The following is an 18,624-nucleotide window of genomic DNA, read 5'->3' on the forward strand; positions in this document are numbered from 1 at the left end:
GCAGCAGCTTAGTGAATCCACATAATTCTTGCCTTCAGTGCAACATTGACACTTTAAAGGAAAGCATAGAGTTTTTGCACTATTCTTATTTAGATTCTAACATTTTATTACATATTTCTTATTTTTATTTACATTTGAACTGTTGGGGGCTTGTTAATGAATAAAAAATTTTGGAATGCAGGATTCTAGGATTAAATCTTAATTGTTTCTTAATAATAAGAAATGATGAGGGGTGCCTGGGTGATTCAGTCGTTAAGTGTCTGCCTTTGGCTAGGGTCCTGATCCCAGGACCCTGGGATAGAGCCCTGCATTGGGCTTCCTGCTCTGCAGGGAGCCTGCTTCTCCCTCTCCCACACCCCCTGCTTGTGTTCCCTGTCTCGCTGTGTCTCTCTCTGTCCAATAAATAAATAAAATCTTGAAGAAGAAGAAGGAGGAGGAGGAGAAGAAATGATTATTCTTTATGAAAGTTGCTGCTCTAAATGGTGTTTTCCTGTTCTGAAATCTTGCATATGGATCCCCTTACTATCCACTATTACCAAAATTTTATAAAAGAAGTTCCCTTTACCTTCCCTAAATAGGAAGGACATAATGTCAGAATAAAGAGTCCAAATCTTGAATAAATTTAGCCTTATTTTATTAAAAAATCTCCACACTGACCTAATTTTTCTCATTTCAGAGAGAACTTAGAAAAGTCTCATCCTATACAGTTCCCATCACTGCTCAAGAAAACTTTACAAATGTGTAAAGGATGGTTACTTTTGTTTGTCAAATATACAAGAGATAAGTGCTTATTGATATTCGTAGAGAGATTAAGAAAAACAATCATAATCGATTTCATTGCCTCTATGTTTCTCAGAGAAGAAAAACTAATATGATAAATACCAAAAATAATATATACTTTTTTTTGCTTCATGTTATTCCTTAATACACTTGATCTTAGCCAAAAGGCCAAGAAGCAATCACATTACTCCTTAATAGACTATCTCCTCAAAATCCATGACTACCCCATTAAATAAGAAAAGGTTTACCAAGTGATTTCACAAGTTTCTGCTTTAACTTCTGTTTTAAAAAATAAACCTAGGGGTGCCTAGGTGGCTCAGTGGGTTAAGCCTCTGCCTTTGGTTCAGGTCATGATCCCAGGGTCCTGGGATGGAGGTCTGCATCCAGCTCTCTGCTCAGCAGAGAGCCTGCTTCCCCCTCTATCTCTGCCTGCTGCTCTGCCTACTTGTGATCTGTCTCTCTGTGTCAAATAAATAAATAAAATCTTTTATTTAAAAAAGTGATCACTATACATTTTTTCAGCTTTTTTACTTCAAAATTAACCTGAAAAAAAATTATTGCCATAAAATGTAGTGATCTTCTAAAACTGAAATCAACCTCTAGTTATGGGTAGTACTTGTAAAAGAATAAATCACTTTAACTGTGATTTAAATCAAATGACTCCATCTTTTGTTTTCTTGAATGCATTGGGGAGCTAAAATGTAAGCCTCTGGATGTAAGCATATTTGCATTTTTGGTTAAATGTAAATGATACTAATTATGGACTGAGGAGGAATTTAAAGGCAACTGAGACAATCAGAATGATGAGGATGAAATGGTTATATAATTTAAGAAGGTATTTAGAAATTATGTGTAATGGTAGAAATCAAGACTCACTCATTCTTATTCTTTCTTATTAATTGGAATTATATATATAGAATTTGAGACTATTACTCTTTACATTTCCCATTACTGTGATATTTGAGAATGTGCGCTCTTAGACCTAATTCTACTTTTAGCCCAGCTTCACATGACCTTGTTTCTAGTGCAAGAGCCCAGGGCAGTTTCTCTGTAACATTAGATTGGATTATCCAGACTAGATCTATTGCTAAGAAAATATCTCAATTTAAGAAATGGACAAAGGAAACAAAACAACTGGTTTGATATATTAAATGATTTGTACTGCCCCCAAAGAACATTCCAATTTCTGCCAACTTTTTACACTGTTGTTCAGTGTTATTCATTCAACAAGCCTTTGAGAGTTGTCTATGCCAAGCATTGTCAGGACCAAGTATGCAAAGATGAATGTCATAGGCTCTGTCTTAAAGTATCACTAGCTAGTATAAACTAATAATTACTTACAGTAAGCGATGAAAAGTATTGAAAGCAAATACATAGCAAATATCATGTGCCTAGGAAAGCTGGGAAAGCATCAAAGAGAACAAAGAGGCTGCTAGGAGGTGGAATGTAATTGGACCAATAGCAACAGAGGTAAGAGGAAAATCTTTAAAAAATCTTAAGTAGGATACTGCCTCCTCTTAGAATTTGATAATTTGCTCAGCATTGGAGGCTACTATTACTCTCTTAACACTGCATCTTTCCTTCATTGCACTTATTTCACTGAGTACCTTAAATTTGCTTTTGTGATTACTGAATGATGCTAGACTGAAAGTTCCTTGAGGGCAGAACCATATCCATTTGTCTTGAAAACGGTATACACCCCAACGGTGACACATAAGAGACGCAGGATAATTATGTGTTGAAAGCGAAAATAAAGAGGCTATCAGAGTTCTCAGGAGCATGACTGGGCATTGCTTATCCAATACTGTCGAGAGAGTGAGAGAGAGAGACAGACAGACAGACAGAGAGAGAGACAGCGAGTGCGCGAGAGCGAGCGCTACAGAATCTGGGAAAAGCATTCCTCTCACCGGAGGGTACTGCTCTCTTGTTTGACAAGGGAAAAGTCACTGAACTTTTCTGTGGTCACAATTAACTGCTTTCCTCACTCCTCTTACCCTGTTGGATTAATCATCCATTTGCCCTGATTTCAAATTTTAGTTACTGATTCAGCCTCTTTGATTACCGGATAAACCACGAATATCTTGTGGTAATTACAAAGGTCAGATGAAGGTTTTGGGGGGGGGGGGGGTTTGGGCTGTTTTTTTTTTTTTAATGATTATGCGCCTTGCTCACTCTTGTCCGTCGTTGCAAGCAATATAGTTTCTGGGAGACAACGGTCTCACGTAAAACTTCCAAATTACCTTACTAAAAACCTACTCTATACTAATGAAAATGTCAATATATTATAGCAAACAATAGGTGGAAAAAACTTGCATTATGAGGAGAAACTTGGGTTTGGGGCTTCTGGATTATCTGAGAAAAAGCGAAATCCTTTATATGACATTCCTGGAAATGCCCTCTAAATCATTCGCCCTCAAGTTTACCCTGGTCTCGAGGCTTAAGGTTTATTCAGGTTTGCTAAGACCAGAGACGCCGAAAGTTACCCGCCACCCCTCCCCATGCGTCCCAGCGGAGTCAGTAAACACAGATTGCTTCCCGCAGCTCACGAGTAAGGGAATGTAGGGTAACGCGGGCAACCATATTGGTTGTGGTTAAGCGCAGCGCTCTGCTTGGCTTCACTCAGCCCTCGCGCGCAGGCGTATTAGGAGCACCCCCCCCACACCCCGCGCTTCCCGTGCACGCGCTCGGAGCCCGCAACTCTCGCGAGAGAAGCGAGATTTATTCCTACGTACCGGGCCGTGCTGCTTATGGCGGCGCTGGAGAGGGGGCGCTGAGCTGTTGGGGTGAGTACGACCTCGGGGTCCAACTGGGGGTAGCAAGAAGCCAGGTTAGGGGCAGATAAGAAGAACAAGATTAACGGGAGAGGCTTCTGAGCCAAGGTGGCCACTCCTAGGGTTCCGGGCAGGGAAGATCTGATCCTGAGTCTTTACCCCGGGCTTTCCCACCTGGGCCTCGTTTAACTGTCTAAGCCTCACGTCAGGCCGCAGAGCTGAAACGAAGAGTCGAACCCAGGCAGCCGCGCGTGGTAGTGGTGGTAGTGACTACAGTGGGGGGAGGGAGCGAAAATGGAGGCTCCGACCGCAGCCAAGATGGAGGCAGGGGTGCGGGGCTCGGGCGCGGAGGCTGCTGGGAATTGTAGTCTAGTCACTTCCTCCTCTGCGGTTTGGCAGGGGAAACGGGAACTACAAGTCCCGGCGGGCGGGGCGAGGGGGTGGTGGCGCGGTCCTTTGTGTGAAGCTGGAGGAGCCGGAGGCTGAGAAGAGAGAGGGGCCTACTCTCACTTCGGACTCTAGTTTACTGTCACCTGCTTGGGGGTCTGACTACGAGTGCCAGAGCGCAGTGCGGTAGAGGAGCCTCCTTTGTGTGTGGACTGACCGTGCTCCATCTAAGTGCTTAGAGGCATCTCCTTTCCCCGACCACGTCTGGCACAGTAGCTTAGCCAAAGTGTCATCTTTACTTCCACTCACCTGGAGCTGTCTGTCTTCAGTCTCTGCACCCAGTCTTTCTTTCTTGCTTCCTCTTAGGGTTTTTGAGAAAGGAAACCAGTCCCTGATTTTAGGCACGTGGCTCTTACTCCTTTATCCTGGGATTAGAGCGTGCTGTTAGAACTACCATCTCTGGCTCTTACGGTGCAAAAGCCCGGTCTACGTTGAGCAATGAACGGCGTGGCTTCGTCATACTGTGTAGGGTTAGTTTTTTAGAGCCCTGGTTGGAGACACTTGTGGTTTTTAACCATTTTATCAGTACGAAATTTCAGTGCCACGGTTCTTTTGCTTTAAGGTTTTCCTTTAGAAACACCTAGACGGCTTCTTTCTTGCTTGACTCAAAAGTGAGGTGGGGAACGCTGCCTAAAAACAGCTTTCAATTCCGCAAACACAGAAATCTGAACATTGTAGGAGGAGGTAATTGATTTGCACCTAAAATGAGTGAAAGAATGTGGTCCTCTTTAAAGAGCGTGGAAACAGGGTTGGAGAGGGAGGGGAAGACTCTCAAAGGCACTGTGGTGGTTAAATTTCCTTTGACAGACTTAGGTTAAGAGGTAGATACATGAACTGACAGCTCTTGGCCAGAGCAACTGGTCTATAAAATGTAGATACCAAGTTGTAGCTCATAAGTTATTCTGTATCAAAATGCTGAGTAATTTGCATTTTGAGTTTCTAGAAGATGAGCATTCTCAATACTACATTGAGGGGCAGTATAATACCTTGGTCCTTTCGGGGTACTAATGAATAATAGGTGTTCTGGGTGTGGATAGATGGGTTTATATGCCTGAACGGGCATATGCCTGAGTCATAATATTTAGATTAAAAATTCAGTTTTGTTTCTTTTTTTTCCTTTTAACCTTAGGCCTGAAATAAGAGAGATGGTAGTGGTTTGAGTGATTTTGCAGCTGCTCTGGATGTTTACCATTGAGATGAGTATTTATAGCAGCTGAGTTGAAAAGTAAAGTATTTGAGGCGCAGAAGATAGGTTTTCTTTTTTTGTAATTAAGTTCTGACTTATAAAGTACGACCTTTAGAGTGTTGTTGAAAATTCTAGTAAATTCTTGCAAATCAAAATTTTGAGAGCATGAAAGCTGACATACAGTCCTGCTTTTTTCCCCCTCCTATTTTCCCCTGCCATCCATGTAAAGACCCACTCCGAAGGGCCATCCAACATTTAAAAAAAATTAGTTTCTTTTAAAATGTGCTAAAATATACTAACATAAAATTTATCAGTTTTAATCTTTTTTTTTTTTTTTTAAGTGTATGGTTCAGAGTTACTAAGTTCATTCATGTTGTGAGGGCCATATTTTTGACAAGGTAGTTGAAACATGATAATGCTGTTTGGAAAGATTTTTTTTTTTTTAAGGAGCTGAACTTTAGGGTGGTATCATGAAATACGACAAAAATCCTGATTTTGTTAAATAAACACAGGATTGATGTGCCTTCTTAGCTTTGTCTTTTAAAAAACCAAAAGGGAACTTTCTTTGAGATCTTTAACTCAAACTATCTCATGGAGAGGTGTTTGTAAATCTTGTAGGATTTTTCATAATAGAGAATTACAGCCACAAAAATTATAACTTTGTTTTTCTCTCTCTCTCTCTCCTTTTTTTTTTAAAGACTTCATAGCTAGAATGTCTCCAGGGGTGAAACTGCTTTGGTAGGACTGACATTTTTCCCTTGAAGTCCATCATTTCTTGATGTTAAATTCTTTTTGCCGAGTCAGGATTTAAAAATTCCTTTGTCTGTAGATACTGGAATGTTTTCCACTTCCACGTATGAGTACCAAGTTAAAAACAATGGAGAACTTTTTTTCAGTTCATACTGCCAAGCTTGAGGAATTGTGCTACATTTTTCATTAGGGTTATTAAACTGGAATATGATATTTTAGGCAATATTCTGTTCAGAAGTATTGAATAGTAATTTTATTTTTGGAGTGTTTTTTATACTTTAATGCTGAGGCAAAACTGTGTAGTTGAAAATAAACTAATAAGCAGTTTCTTCATAGTTAACATGTAGGCTATCCATTGGTTTGTATCTATAGCCAGTAGATAACCACAGCTAGTTATTTGGATTTCTGCTTCTCAGATGTAGTAAGTACCCAGCTCCGGCTATGGTTTGCTAGATAACTGCCTCCTTTTAACTCTGAAAATCTTCTTCCAGGAGTTTTTTGTTTACTATTTATTGGGTATGCCAGTGCCTTTTGTCCTCATGAGCCTATACTTACTGTGACCAGTATTGTAGCCAGTAGCCATGTGTGGCTGTTGGGCATTTAAACTGTGTACGTTCTGAATTGAACTGTGTTGTAATTGTAAAATAGACGTTGGATTTCAGAGAAAACTTTTTTAAGATTGATTATATATGGGAAATAACATTTTAGATATATTTGATTAAACAGATGTAATTAAAATTAGTTTCACCTGTTTTGGCTTTTAAAAGATTTTATTTATTTGATAGCATGTGCATGCACGATCAGGGATAGCAGCAGGGAGAGGGAGAAGCAGAGCTTGATGTGATGGGGGGCTTGATCTCAGCACCCTGAGATCATGACCTGAGCCGAAGGCAGACACTTAACCAGCTGAGCCAGCCACCCAGGTGCCCGATTTCACTCAATTTTAATATGATTACCAGAAAATTTTAAATTACATATATGGGTTGTACTGTGTTTCTTTTGGGACAGTGCTGGTCTGCACTATTTTCTGATTTTGTGTCTGGAACATTTAGCTTCCTATACTGGCATCTGTCCTATTTCAGAGTGTCAGTGTATTGTAAAAAAACAGTTAAGTGATAAATGAATACATAACTTTAAATGTCTTAACAGCTGTTCAGGTAACAACTCATCATAATAGCTGTTACTAAACATACACAAAAAAATAATTGTAACAATTTGATTTTCTCTCATTTCTGCCTGACATGTTACTGACTTAAATTGGTTAATTATCTGAACTCTGTCATTTTCCATAGATTCTAAAGTGAAAGTGAATTAAAACCTGTTAAGCTCTTCAGTTTTACAGGTTATTGCAAAATCTGACATACTTAAACTTGTCTTGAGTTATAATCAAGAAATATGAAGGAGGAAGTTAGGGTAAGAATATTACTCATATAAAGCAACAATAGAGAGCTTTCTCAGTCCCATGCTGTGTAATTGTATCTTCACTCCTCTCAAAAAAGGGCGGGGGTTGGGGGGGTGGGGACACCTGGGTGGCTCAGTGGGTTAAAGCCTCTGCCTCCCAGGGTCCTGGGATCCTGCCCCTCTTCTGGCTCTCTGCTCAGCAGGAAGCCTGCTTCTGCCTCTCTCTCTGCCTGCCTCTTGGCCTACTTGGGAGATCTGTCAAATAAATAAATAAAATCTTTAAAAAAAAAAAGTTACTTAAGAAAGTGGGTTGTGGGAGAGACTTTTTTAGACTGGTTTAGCCTTTCATTAACATTCTCCCCCAAGTGAGTGCTGTACAAACTCTGAGAATAATGTCAAAATGAAGTGACTTATGGGATAGATTTTAGGTGGGTTGCTGGCCACATAAGTTTATTAATTCAGCGTGTATTTAGTAGTTTCTAGTAGTCCTTTTGAGCTAAAGCAGTGAACTGGAGAAGACTATAAATAAAACAGGTGATGATAATTTTAAGACAGGTGAAATAGGGAATAACTATTTGGGTTATCAGTTTAAGTAAAGGAATTAGCTTTAACTCCTAACTAAAACAATGACATAATAGTTAGGGTTGTTTCTGTTTCCAAACTGAGCAGAAAGAAAGGAACTAGATTACTTAACAATCAGGGAGACTTTCAGATCCAACTATCAATTAGTATTATAGTTGTTACTCTGTATTTCATGTGACTTAAGTATCTAGGCTTTGGGGGATAGAGGGAGTGCACTGTGTTCAGAGGTTTAAGGCAGAAGAGTTTATCAGTACCACCCATGAATGTTAACAATCTTGGCATGAGTGCATAACTAATTTTATTAAAATGCCCAGTGGGTACTTTCTAAGTGTTTCATTAAGTGTTAATTTGACTGAAAAGTGTTTAGTTAGCCATAGAAATCTCTTAGCTATGAAGGTAATAATGAAGTGAAATTCCACCACTTTGGGTTTTTCATGGTAGTTGGTGGGTTTGTTTGAGCTTTAATGGATCCTGATAGGCTCCATTAGTGCCCAAGGCTGGGTCTGCAGTGCTCCCAAGTTTTAGATTCTGGAAGTCTCATTTCTCTGTTACTATGTGTCAAATTAGACAGTTCTTAACATAATACAACACCCTAGACTGGGTTAATCCAATTCAAGTTTTTCAAGGTAGGTTGTTTTTCTTAATTCCCCCCACTGTGAGATACACAAGCTTGTCCTTAGCAGTTTGATGAAATTCGTATCTGTTTTATGATATAGCAATTTTGAGGTCTTTGGGTTCATAAATCGATGTAAAAAATATTAAGATTAAACCGGTGTTTTGAGTCTGTATTTTTTTTTAAGATTTTATTTATTTATTTGACAGAGATTACAAGTAGGCAGAGAGGCAGGTGTGGGGGAGGAGGAAGCAGGCTCCCTGCTGAGCCGACAGTCTGACATGGACACCGGACTTCATCTGAGGACCTTGAGATCATGACCTGAGCGGAAGGCAGAGGCTTAACCCACTGAGCCACCCAGGCACCCCTCGAGTCTGTATTTTTAAAAGAAGACATTATTTCTTGGTGGGATAAGTAAGACTATACAGCTAACTAAAACAAAATTTTTTAGAAGTTGGTAGAACTGTCTGCCCTTAAATTGTGGTGTCGTTTCCTATTATGGATTAACTACCTCTTTGCTATTGTAGTTTTGCTATGGTTAAGTTTGTCAGTGATGTATGCTGCATTAGATGCTGAAGGGGGCTGTGGTAAATATACTTGAGTTTGTTTCATAATTGGAGGAACAAGATACATAAAAATGTGAATTAAAGCAAAGTGAGGAAACGATTTGGTATCAGAAAGAATGATGCCGACAATGGGAGTTAGTGCCTCACACAGTGGAAATTAACATAAATCTACTGGAATGGTCAAGAAAAACTTCTTTATTTCTTTGAAGATGGCAAAAATTACTTTCTTTGTGAGAAGAAGAACCATATATATGCATGAAGAAGACTAGAATTCAGGCATCTCCCAGGGATTATACTTAAGGATTAGGCAGGAAAATACACCTATCTAGGAGAAGATCTGGAGAGAGGGAAAAGGTAAAAATGGAAAGGTAGAATAGAGAACATCGTAAATGGTGATTCTTAAATCCTGGCTGCAAGTCAGACACAGGGGCAGGGGTAGAGGATGATAAAATGTACCAACTCCCGGGACCTAACGCTAGTGAAAATAAATTAGAATCTCAAGGTAGGATCCAGGCTTTATTTATAAGTTACCCAGGTGGTTGGGTTGGATGTGTGGCCAGGATTAAGAACTTCCCATCTAGAATGCTGGAAAAATCACTGAAGATTTTGGACAATGAAATGAGTGAAATTGGAATTTAGATCCATCAGTCTGGCAGTGTTATGTGACAAAATGGAAAAGGTTGACAAAAGAAGTTAGCAGATGTGTTAGATATTTGGACTAAAATGTGATGTCATTTAAGACAAAAGATCTCAGTAAGGAGGTATTGATAAGACTTGGCAACATTTAGTGTGAAGGTGGAGTGGGAAGAATCAATGATCATAACAGAAGTGGCCCTACTTCAGGCCACTTAAATTACTCATTGAGTGGGGACTGGGCGTAAATATTTTTTAAAACTTAACAAATGATTTGCAACGATTGCTCTAAGAAGTATCTATGTGGGAAATAGAATGATCCAAATAAAATCTGAAAGATGGGACAAGTGTAATATTTGAAGAGATAATATAAAGTCAGGAACTGTTAGGTATAGCCCCCCCCCCCCCCCGAAACAGCGCCATAAGTCAGCCGTTGATAGGTTTTCATTTTGCATATGTGAAACTGAAATTTAGAGAGATGAAGTGACTTGTTCATGGCATTTTACTAGGAAGTACCAGTGAATGAACTTGAGCTCTCCTAGTCTAAACTATTTCACAATCTCCGGCCTCTCACCATATAGTCATTCTTATTTCTGATGTTTTTTAAATAAATACAACATTATGGGTGCCTGGGTGGCTCAGTGAGTTAAGCCTCTGTCTTTGGCTTAGGTCATGATCTCAGGGTCCTCGGATCAAGCCTTGCATGGCATCAGACTCACTGCTCAGCGGGGAGCCTGCTTCCCCCTCTCTCTCCACCTGCCTCTCTGCCTACTTGTGATCTCTGTCAGATAAATAAATAAAATCTTTTAATAAATAAATAAGTAAATATACCATTCATTTTTTCAGCATTTCTAAAACCAAATCTACTTTTTTCTCCCCATATAAATTTAGCTAACAGCACCAGTTTAGTTAATATCCCAGTCAGTGCAAAAGAATCATTTTTATGGCCAATATAAAGCACAATTCTGTGGCTTTACTTATAAATATATTTTGCTTCCCATCTTCTCTCATCTTAATTGTTTCTTTTTTATAGGCATTTCTGATCTATTTCTGGCAACAGCTCAAATGAGATTTCTGTTTCCTTCACTAAGTCATCTCTCATAGGATTTCAAGACTTAATACCCTTTCATCAAGAGCTAAGGCTGTTTCCTGTTATATCAAGTTGAAATACTTCATAATCTGGCTCCACTACACCTGTCATACCACATATCCCATTTCACTTTAAGCTAGCCCTCTGTTCTGGCCGGACTAGCCTATTGATTTCTCTGAAACAAGCCGTGCTATTGCCATGGTCTTTCATGTCATAAATCTCCCTTGATGTCAGGCATAGACAATCATATATGTGGTCCCTGCTTTCCGGGAACTTAGAAGTTAGTGGCACACCCTGACTTGGCTTGCTTGACATGCCTAGAATACTTGGCTGTTTTATTTCTCTTAAAATTTTCCTGATTTCTCCAAATTAAGCCTCCAACTCTGATTAAAAGCCTGCTGTTGGGACGCCTGGGTGGCTCAGTGGGTTAAAGCCTCTGCCTTCGGCTCAGGTCATGATCCCAGGGTCCTGGGATCAAGCCCCGCATCAGGCTCTCTGCTCAGCAGGGAGCCTGCTTTCTCTTCTCTCTCTCTCTGCCTGCCTCTCTGCCTACTTGTCATCTCTGTCTGTCAAAAAAAAAAAAAAAAAAAGCCTGCTATGACTGCACACCATGTTGCTTCAATGTACATGCAGTGGTGAATAAACAATTAGTAGTTCTGATATATAGTATATGACAGTCAGTACTCAGATATTAGTTGAGCAAATTAATTTTTGGCATTTTGTTCTATATTTGGTTCTATATCTGGTTTTTCTCTAAATTACCTGATGGAAGGAACTTCTTTTATATTTTCCACAATACCTGCCACAGTGCTAGATACCTATAAAACACTTGTGTTAAATTGAATGTTATGCTCTGTAACTTAGAACTTACAGTGTAGGGGCATCACCAGGGAGTGTGAAATAATTTCCCATTTTGAGTGTGAGGTCAAAGGAGGTGGTATCCATTAGCACTTGAGAGGTTGCTCAGGTAACATCAAATGAGTGTGCTTCCGGGTTTCCCGCATTACTTGTTAACCAGTGGTTCTGAGTTTGTGAAAGGAGTCTGTCCCTCTACCCACCCTCTGTCCGGGTTCTTTTCTGTAAATTAAACTTAACTGTCTTCATTTTTTATCTCTAGTATGAAGTGTAACAGAACAGACTTTACCACCTGAAACTGCTGCTTCAAGTTCAGATCAGGCAAGGAACAAACCTCGAAACAACCAACAAGACCAAAGAAGAGTACACTTAAGTTGAAGACACAACACTTGATCTGAAACAAGAAGTTTGTGCCTACTCAACAGCTTTGAAAGAGCACTTCCCAACGCTGCTAGTAGTCTTTGTTTTCTTCAGTGCTGCACTGTGAGATTGCCCGGTGCAGCAGCAATTGTATTCTTTATTAGCTTGATAGATCATTTTCTCTCGCTCTTTTTTTTAATACTAGCAACTTTCATCCTTTGAAACGTGTGCTGAAAAAGAAGAATCAGCAAATACTACTGAAAGTGCAATATTTGATTATCACTGCGAGGTAGGTTTGTAGTTTTCTTTTGGCAAGAATCAGTTTTTAATTTCCTAGTTATTTTGGTCAAACAGCAAATCTTAATCTGTTCTAAAGATACTTTGAAAACAATTTATAGTCTCAACTAGTATGAAAATATCAACACTGGATTGTTGTATTGAATTTATTGTCTCTTACTAAGCAAGGATAATATTTATGGTCACAGTATGGGGTTTTTTTTTTCACACGGGATTACATTTGTTAATACATGTGGATCTCTCTTACTAGTCTCTTAGAAAGAAAAACTCCCATCTGTACTGTTTAAAAGTTAAGGTTTCAGTTACGGATGCCCTTTGCAATCTATGTTCAGAGGTCTCTCTAAGGGTTAAAGAAAGAGAAGGGACATTAAAGGTGAGTAGTGCTTTGAGAGAGAGAAGAGTCTTCTGATAGCAGCAACAGAATGAGCAGATTCAGGGAGGTCTGAAAGCATATGGTATAATATGGCAAGTTCATTATGAACGAACTAGAAAATACAGCTTTGTAGGTAGAATAATTAGAGTAGGAAATAAGTTTTGTGGGTTAAGAGAGTAATTAGAAAGGGACGCTTGCTGAACGCAGGTTTTGAAGGCCTGCTGTATTGACTTTGTTCTGTGGAGAAGTCATTAGGTGTTTATAAGCAAGGGCTTAATGGGTTTTTTATTTCAAAACTGAGATAGTTTTATTGCTTCAAATTGTAAAGAAACACTAAAAGTTACATATTCAGAAGTGTATCTTAAATGGTGTGACTTTAAGAGATGGGCTGAAGATGGGAAAACCTTTAAAGAGCAATGGATAGACTATAAGGAAGATAAAAGCCAGGGTATAGGCAGAGAAGGAGGCAGTAGGGGTTTTAGTGGTAGAAGTCATAGGACGTGATAACCAATTGAATGTGAAGATGAGCCTGCAGGGATTTGACCCAATCTATCCAGTTTTAGAAGTTCAAAATCTTTGTTTTTCATAGGAATAGGGAAGTTTATGTGGGGACTTGCTGAAAGCAAAATACACTGTGGAAGTCTATTGCATTCATTAGATAGTAATCTGAAAATTGAGAAACTATGCTATTACGGAATGTCAAACTATTTTTGGGGGGAGGGAAGATGAGAAAAGGTGGTTTTCCTTTTTAATCTTTAGTTTTGGTTTTCTAAATTGGATAGAAATAAAAGCTTGAAATTCAGAAAGGAGTCCTCACTTTATATATAATAAATGAAGAAGTGCCCAAGAAGGGAAAGTTCAGAGAAATGAGGTAGCCAGGAAGGAATAACAAGGAAGATAATTTCAAGGAGGGTTTACTTTGTGGTAAATCTTTTTAAAAATGCTGCATCAATCAAATAGAATGAAGAATGAAAATTCCTCGTCATTCCTAGGTGGTTGTCTTACAAAAGCTTCATCACCATTTCAGGAGGCACTCTGACCTTTAATCTGCAGTTTCTTTAAAGGTTGATGAGCCTACTATGGTAATGACCTTACTGTGGACCAAAATTACTCCTTAACTGAAAACTACCAACAGTACCAATTAATTTAAATTATCTCTGTTCTATCAACAGACAGTTACTCAATTTTAAGGCTGTTGTACCATTTGCTTTTTCTCTTTGTTTCTTCATATATCCTCATCTGATTAAAAAATAATTTTAAGCTGTAATAAATTGTGCTGGGTTAGTTAAGATAGTACAGATTGAAACTGTACAGTTTTTTGTTTTGTTTTGTTTTTAAGATTTTATTTATTTATTTGTCAGAGACAGAGAGGGAGAGAGACCGAGCACAGGCAGACAGAATGGCAAGCAGAGGCAGAGGGAGAAGCAGGCTCCCTGCCGAGCAAGGGGCCCGATGTGGGACTCGATCCCGGGATGCTGGGACTGTGACCTGAGCCAAAGGCAGCTGCTTAACCAACTGAACCACCCAGGCGTCCCGAAATCTTGACTGCATAGTTTTATCTTGACTGTTGAAAGGGTAAAAGACTAGAACTAAAGCTTTCATTTCGTTTTATTGAAATGAATTGTAGAAATGGATTTAAAGTAGCAGTGCTTTTTTTAGCCTAATGTTTGTATTCTGAATATTAGTTTAGTACATGAACATTTTTACAAATTATATTTTATTTTTTAAAGATTTTATTTATTTGAGAGAGAGCACAAGCTAAGAGGCATTAGGAGAGGGAGAAGTGGACTCCAAGCTGAGCAGGGAGCCCAATGTGGGGCTGGATCCCGGGACCCCAGGATCATGACCTGAGCCGAAGGCAAATGTTTAAGCAGCTGAGCCACCCAGATGCCCCTAAATTTTATTTTCCTCTACCCCCAGTATTGGGTTCAAACTCAAGAGTTTCATGCTCCATTCACTGAGCCATCCAGGCACTCCAATGTGAACATTTTTAATATATAAATATATGTACTCATAGCTCTCAAAATAGAAGTTCACAAATTTTACAAAAGATAAAAAACAATTGGGGTTTTTTTGATATGTAATTGTAAAGTATTCCACTTAAAAGGGGTATAGCAAAGGAAATATATCTGATAATGCAGTAGAACCCTAGATTTTATTTTATTTTATTTTATTTTTTTTAATTTATTTGACAGAGAGCGATCACAAGTAGGCAGAGAGGCAGGCAGAGAGAGAGAGGGGGAAGCAGGCTCCCTGCCGAGCAGAGAGCCCGATGCGGGACTCGATCCCAGGACCCTGAGATCATGACCTGAGCCAAAGGCAGCGGCTTAACCCACTGAGCCACCCAGGCGCCCCAGAACCCTAGATTTTAAAAGGGACTTTTTTGTAACATGGTAACGGTATTACATAATTAAGAAGGAATAAATACGGAAGACATTGGCCTGAAAAAATGTCAAGGAAGAATAAAACTTCTGAGAAATTTGTTTTGTATATGAAATGGATTGATTTGTTTTTTGCTCAAGGCACTCTAAAGGTGACAAAAGGAAAACAAAGGTGGGAACATTAAAAGAAAACTAAAGCCCCAGATTGAATGAGAATATAACACTGTTAACTTGCTAGGAGTGTGGTAGTAGTTAATGGAGACCTGTGACCAGGAACTGTACAGATCTTGACTGATTTTTAAAGTCAGGTGTGGGAATTTTGAAGCTTGTTCTCCATCCCTAGCAAAATCCAAGAGCAAATGAATTTTTTAAAAAAAGTTTTCAATGAGGGTATTTGATAGGGTATCTCCTGATATTCTGATATGGTCACTCTGGAGAAATGTAGGTTGGATGATAATCATTAAAAGTTATTAACTAATGGACTGATTTTCAGAGAGGTTTCCAAGTGTGTTGCCAGATTATCTCCTTGCCCTGCTTTTGAAAAGGACCTGATAATAAGTAGTTATGTGAGCATTTATGTGCTAAATACTACTATAGGCTTTTTATTAGAGCAGCTCATCTAACCCTCCCAGCAACCCTGTGAGGTAGGCATTAAGGAAGGGCATAGAAGAATGCTTTAAAAATTGATTACAAAGCCTAATTTAAAATTACCTCTAAATTGGAATTGGAATTCCAGGTTAACCAACAAAGGAAATATAGCGTTCAGTTAGCTTTTTCTTGAGGAACAAGAGCAGTTACAGAAGCACTAAATGGAGAAAACCTGATTTTACTGATTTGTTAAGAAATGATGTGGAGAATATTTTTACTGTACAGATTTACTGAAACTTAGGGCTATAGAATCAAACATAATCACTCCACGCTCTCTAAATGTTTGTCAGGGTACAATAAGAGTAGTAGTAAACTGCACATTAACGAGTAATTACTTGGAACATCTCCAAAACTGAATCGTTCAGAAAAACAGTTGCATTCAGAAAACTGAAAGGAGCAGTGGGAGTGAAGGGTAGATATGTTTAAAGAATACCAAGTCATTTTCTAAAACTGTCTTCAAGTGAAATAGGCTACCTCTTCTAAACTAACTCCTTGTCAGTTAGCAGCCAAGCAGACTAGGTTAGGAAAAAGGCAGAAGAAACAACTCAGGTTTTGGATGAAGAGATTTCAGAACACAGAATTTTGATTCCTCCCCGCAGGAGAATTTGGAGACCCCTTAGGCTTCCACTTTACATTTGAGGAAACAATCCTAGAGAAGTTAATGTGTGAGAAGCAGGACTAAAAGCCAGTCTTTTGATTCTAGTTCTGTTTCTTGGATCAAGTTTAAATTAGACCTCTGATTCTAATTCTTTTTTTAAAGGGTTGGGTTAACACTGTTAATGACTTGACTTTCCAGTTTTAAAAATTAATACATAGAAAAGAGTAGAAAGTTTAAACTTTGTAAAGTTGGGGATTTTTGTCTGTTGTGCTCTCTATGTGAGCAGAGCCTAGAACAATGTTGATGTATTATAGGTACTAAGTGGTTACGAATGTGAAACACAGGGCTTCTGGGAGACTCAGTCAAGGGGTTAACTCTTGATTTTGGCTCAGGTCATGATCTCAGGGTCCTGGAATCCAGCCCTGCATTGGGCTCTGAGCTCTGCGTGGAGAGTGTCCTTGTCCTTGCCTCCCTTATTCCCCCCATGCTCGCTCTTGTGCTTGCTCTCACTCTCAAATAAGTCTTAAAAAGAATGTGAGTCATGGAATGAGTACTGGATTCTATCCGCATTTACCATTTTAAGACACCTTCCAAGTGTTTTCTTGAGAAGTCTGAGCATTAAATGAGATTTTTCTGGTCTTTCTTTTTTAAGTACATTTGAAATCACACTTGTATAGGTATCTCTCTCTCTCGTTTTCATATTATAGCATAAGCTTATTCATACATCCTTTCTAATGACTGCAGAGCATTTATATAAATTACTGTGACTTCTTGAACTAGCTTTTGACTAGATTCTTTCTAGGCACTTGTTACTAAAATATTTCTATGAATGCGTTTTTGCAAAGTGTTCACGTTTCAGACTGCTCCAGGATAGGTTTCCTGCATTGAAATTATTAAGGAAAACAACTCCACATCTTGATACATGTTGCTAAACTGCATTTCAGAAAGGTTATAACCAGTTTACCACCATAAAAATATTTGAGCATATTATTCTTAACCTACCTTCTCACAATTTTTAAATCTTTTATCTCTGGTAGTTTGATAATGACTAATTTGCTTTTTCAAAATTTTTTATTGACAGAGCTAAAGTTCTTGTGTTTTGTGTCTAATGTTTAATTATGGTCTTTAAGACTAACTTATTTGGGGGCGCCTGGGTGGCTCAGTGGGTTAAGCTGCTGCCTTCGGCTCAGGTCATGATCTCAGAGTCCTGGGATCGAGTCCCGCATCGGGCTCTCTGCTTGGCGGAGAGCCTGCTTCCCTCTCTCTCTCTCTCTGGATGCCTCTCCGTCTACTTGTGATTTCTCTCTGTCAAATTAATAAATAAAATCTTTAAAAAAAAAAAAAAAAGACTAACTTATTTGTCTTAATACTTTTTTATTTATTTGACAGAGACATAGCGAGAGAGGAAACACAAGCAGGGGGAGTGGGAGAGGGAGAACGCTTCCTGCCGGTGGGGCTCTATCCCAGGACCCTGGATAGTGACCCGAACCAAAGGCAAACACTTAACAACTGAGCCACCCAGGCGCCCCTGGAAATACTGTACAGTACTTGGCCTTGTTTTAATGATATGGGGTGATAAAATGCTTACATGAGGGGATGAAGTTATGAATGACATAAGGATAGTGACGCAGTGTGACGCTACTGTTGACCTTCTGAGGATGTCAGGAGATAGCACCTGCTTCCAGACTGCTATTGTGGGGAGGTGGGGGTTTAAAATTGCAGAAGGCAAAATTAGGAAAAGGGGTGACTATTACAGAGCTTACTGATTTCAGTTTCCTCAATAGTACACTGAGATATTTGCATTTGTTTTCGTTAAGTTTGAGTATAAAACTTGTCCTTTTCATTTAATCAAATATTGATCCTTTCCTTTGCAGTTTTTTTCTATTTCAAATCTAGAAAGTCTTCCTTCCAAAAAAATTTTTAATAGTATGTTTTTATTTGATGTTTGTTAGAGTATTTAACTCCGTCTGTCTTCAGTATATTTTTGTATGCTATAAGGTGAGCAAATAAGTTGAATTTTCCCACTATTTAAAAAAAGCCAAGTAACATTTATGCATTGGTCCTTTCCTTCCATCTTTTTGTGGGGGGGTCTTTATCTTAATTTATTATTAGGTTTCTGTTCTTGAGCCATGAACTTTTTTCATTGGACTTACACTTTTATGTAATTGGCAGTGTTTTTTTAATGAACTTTTATTTTGTTTAATGGTGAAGAGTAGTGCTAGTTAAGAAAATTTTACAGTGCAATAGAATTGTTGTTTAATTTGAATTGTGAGGATTCTTTGAAGGGAAGGGT

General features: G+C 38.8%; 1 protein-coding gene and 1 long non-coding RNA gene across 5 annotated transcripts in view; one reads left to right on the top strand and one right to left on the bottom strand.

Annotated features, from left to right (window-relative positions):
* Nucleotides 1-3,428: 3,428 nt before the first annotated feature.
* CSDE1 (cold shock domain containing E1) overlaps nt 3,429-18,624 on the top strand; it is a 39,905-nt gene continuing 24,709 nt past the window's right edge. For all 4 annotated transcript variants that reach the window (XM_082684982.1, XM_082684983.1, XM_082684984.1 and 1 more), the window contains exons 1-2: nt 3,429-3,563; nt 11,937-12,323. The gene's annotated coding sequence lies outside the window, so the exon portion shown is untranslated. The remainder of the gene's footprint in view (nt 3,564-11,936; nt 12,324-18,624) is intronic.
* On the bottom strand, nt 13,134-17,426 carry LOC309841690. Its single transcript, XR_014299251.1, has 2 exons — nt 15,065-17,426; nt 13,134-14,852 (listed from the first exon to the last, which is right to left on the bottom strand). It is a non-coding gene; the product is annotated as an uncharacterized lncRNA (long non-coding RNA).

Source organism: Mustela nivalis (assembly GCF_964662115.1).
Source record: "Mustela nivalis genome assembly, chromosome: 10".
Taxonomy (NCBI): Eukaryota; Metazoa; Chordata; class Mammalia; order Carnivora; family Mustelidae; genus Mustela; species Mustela nivalis.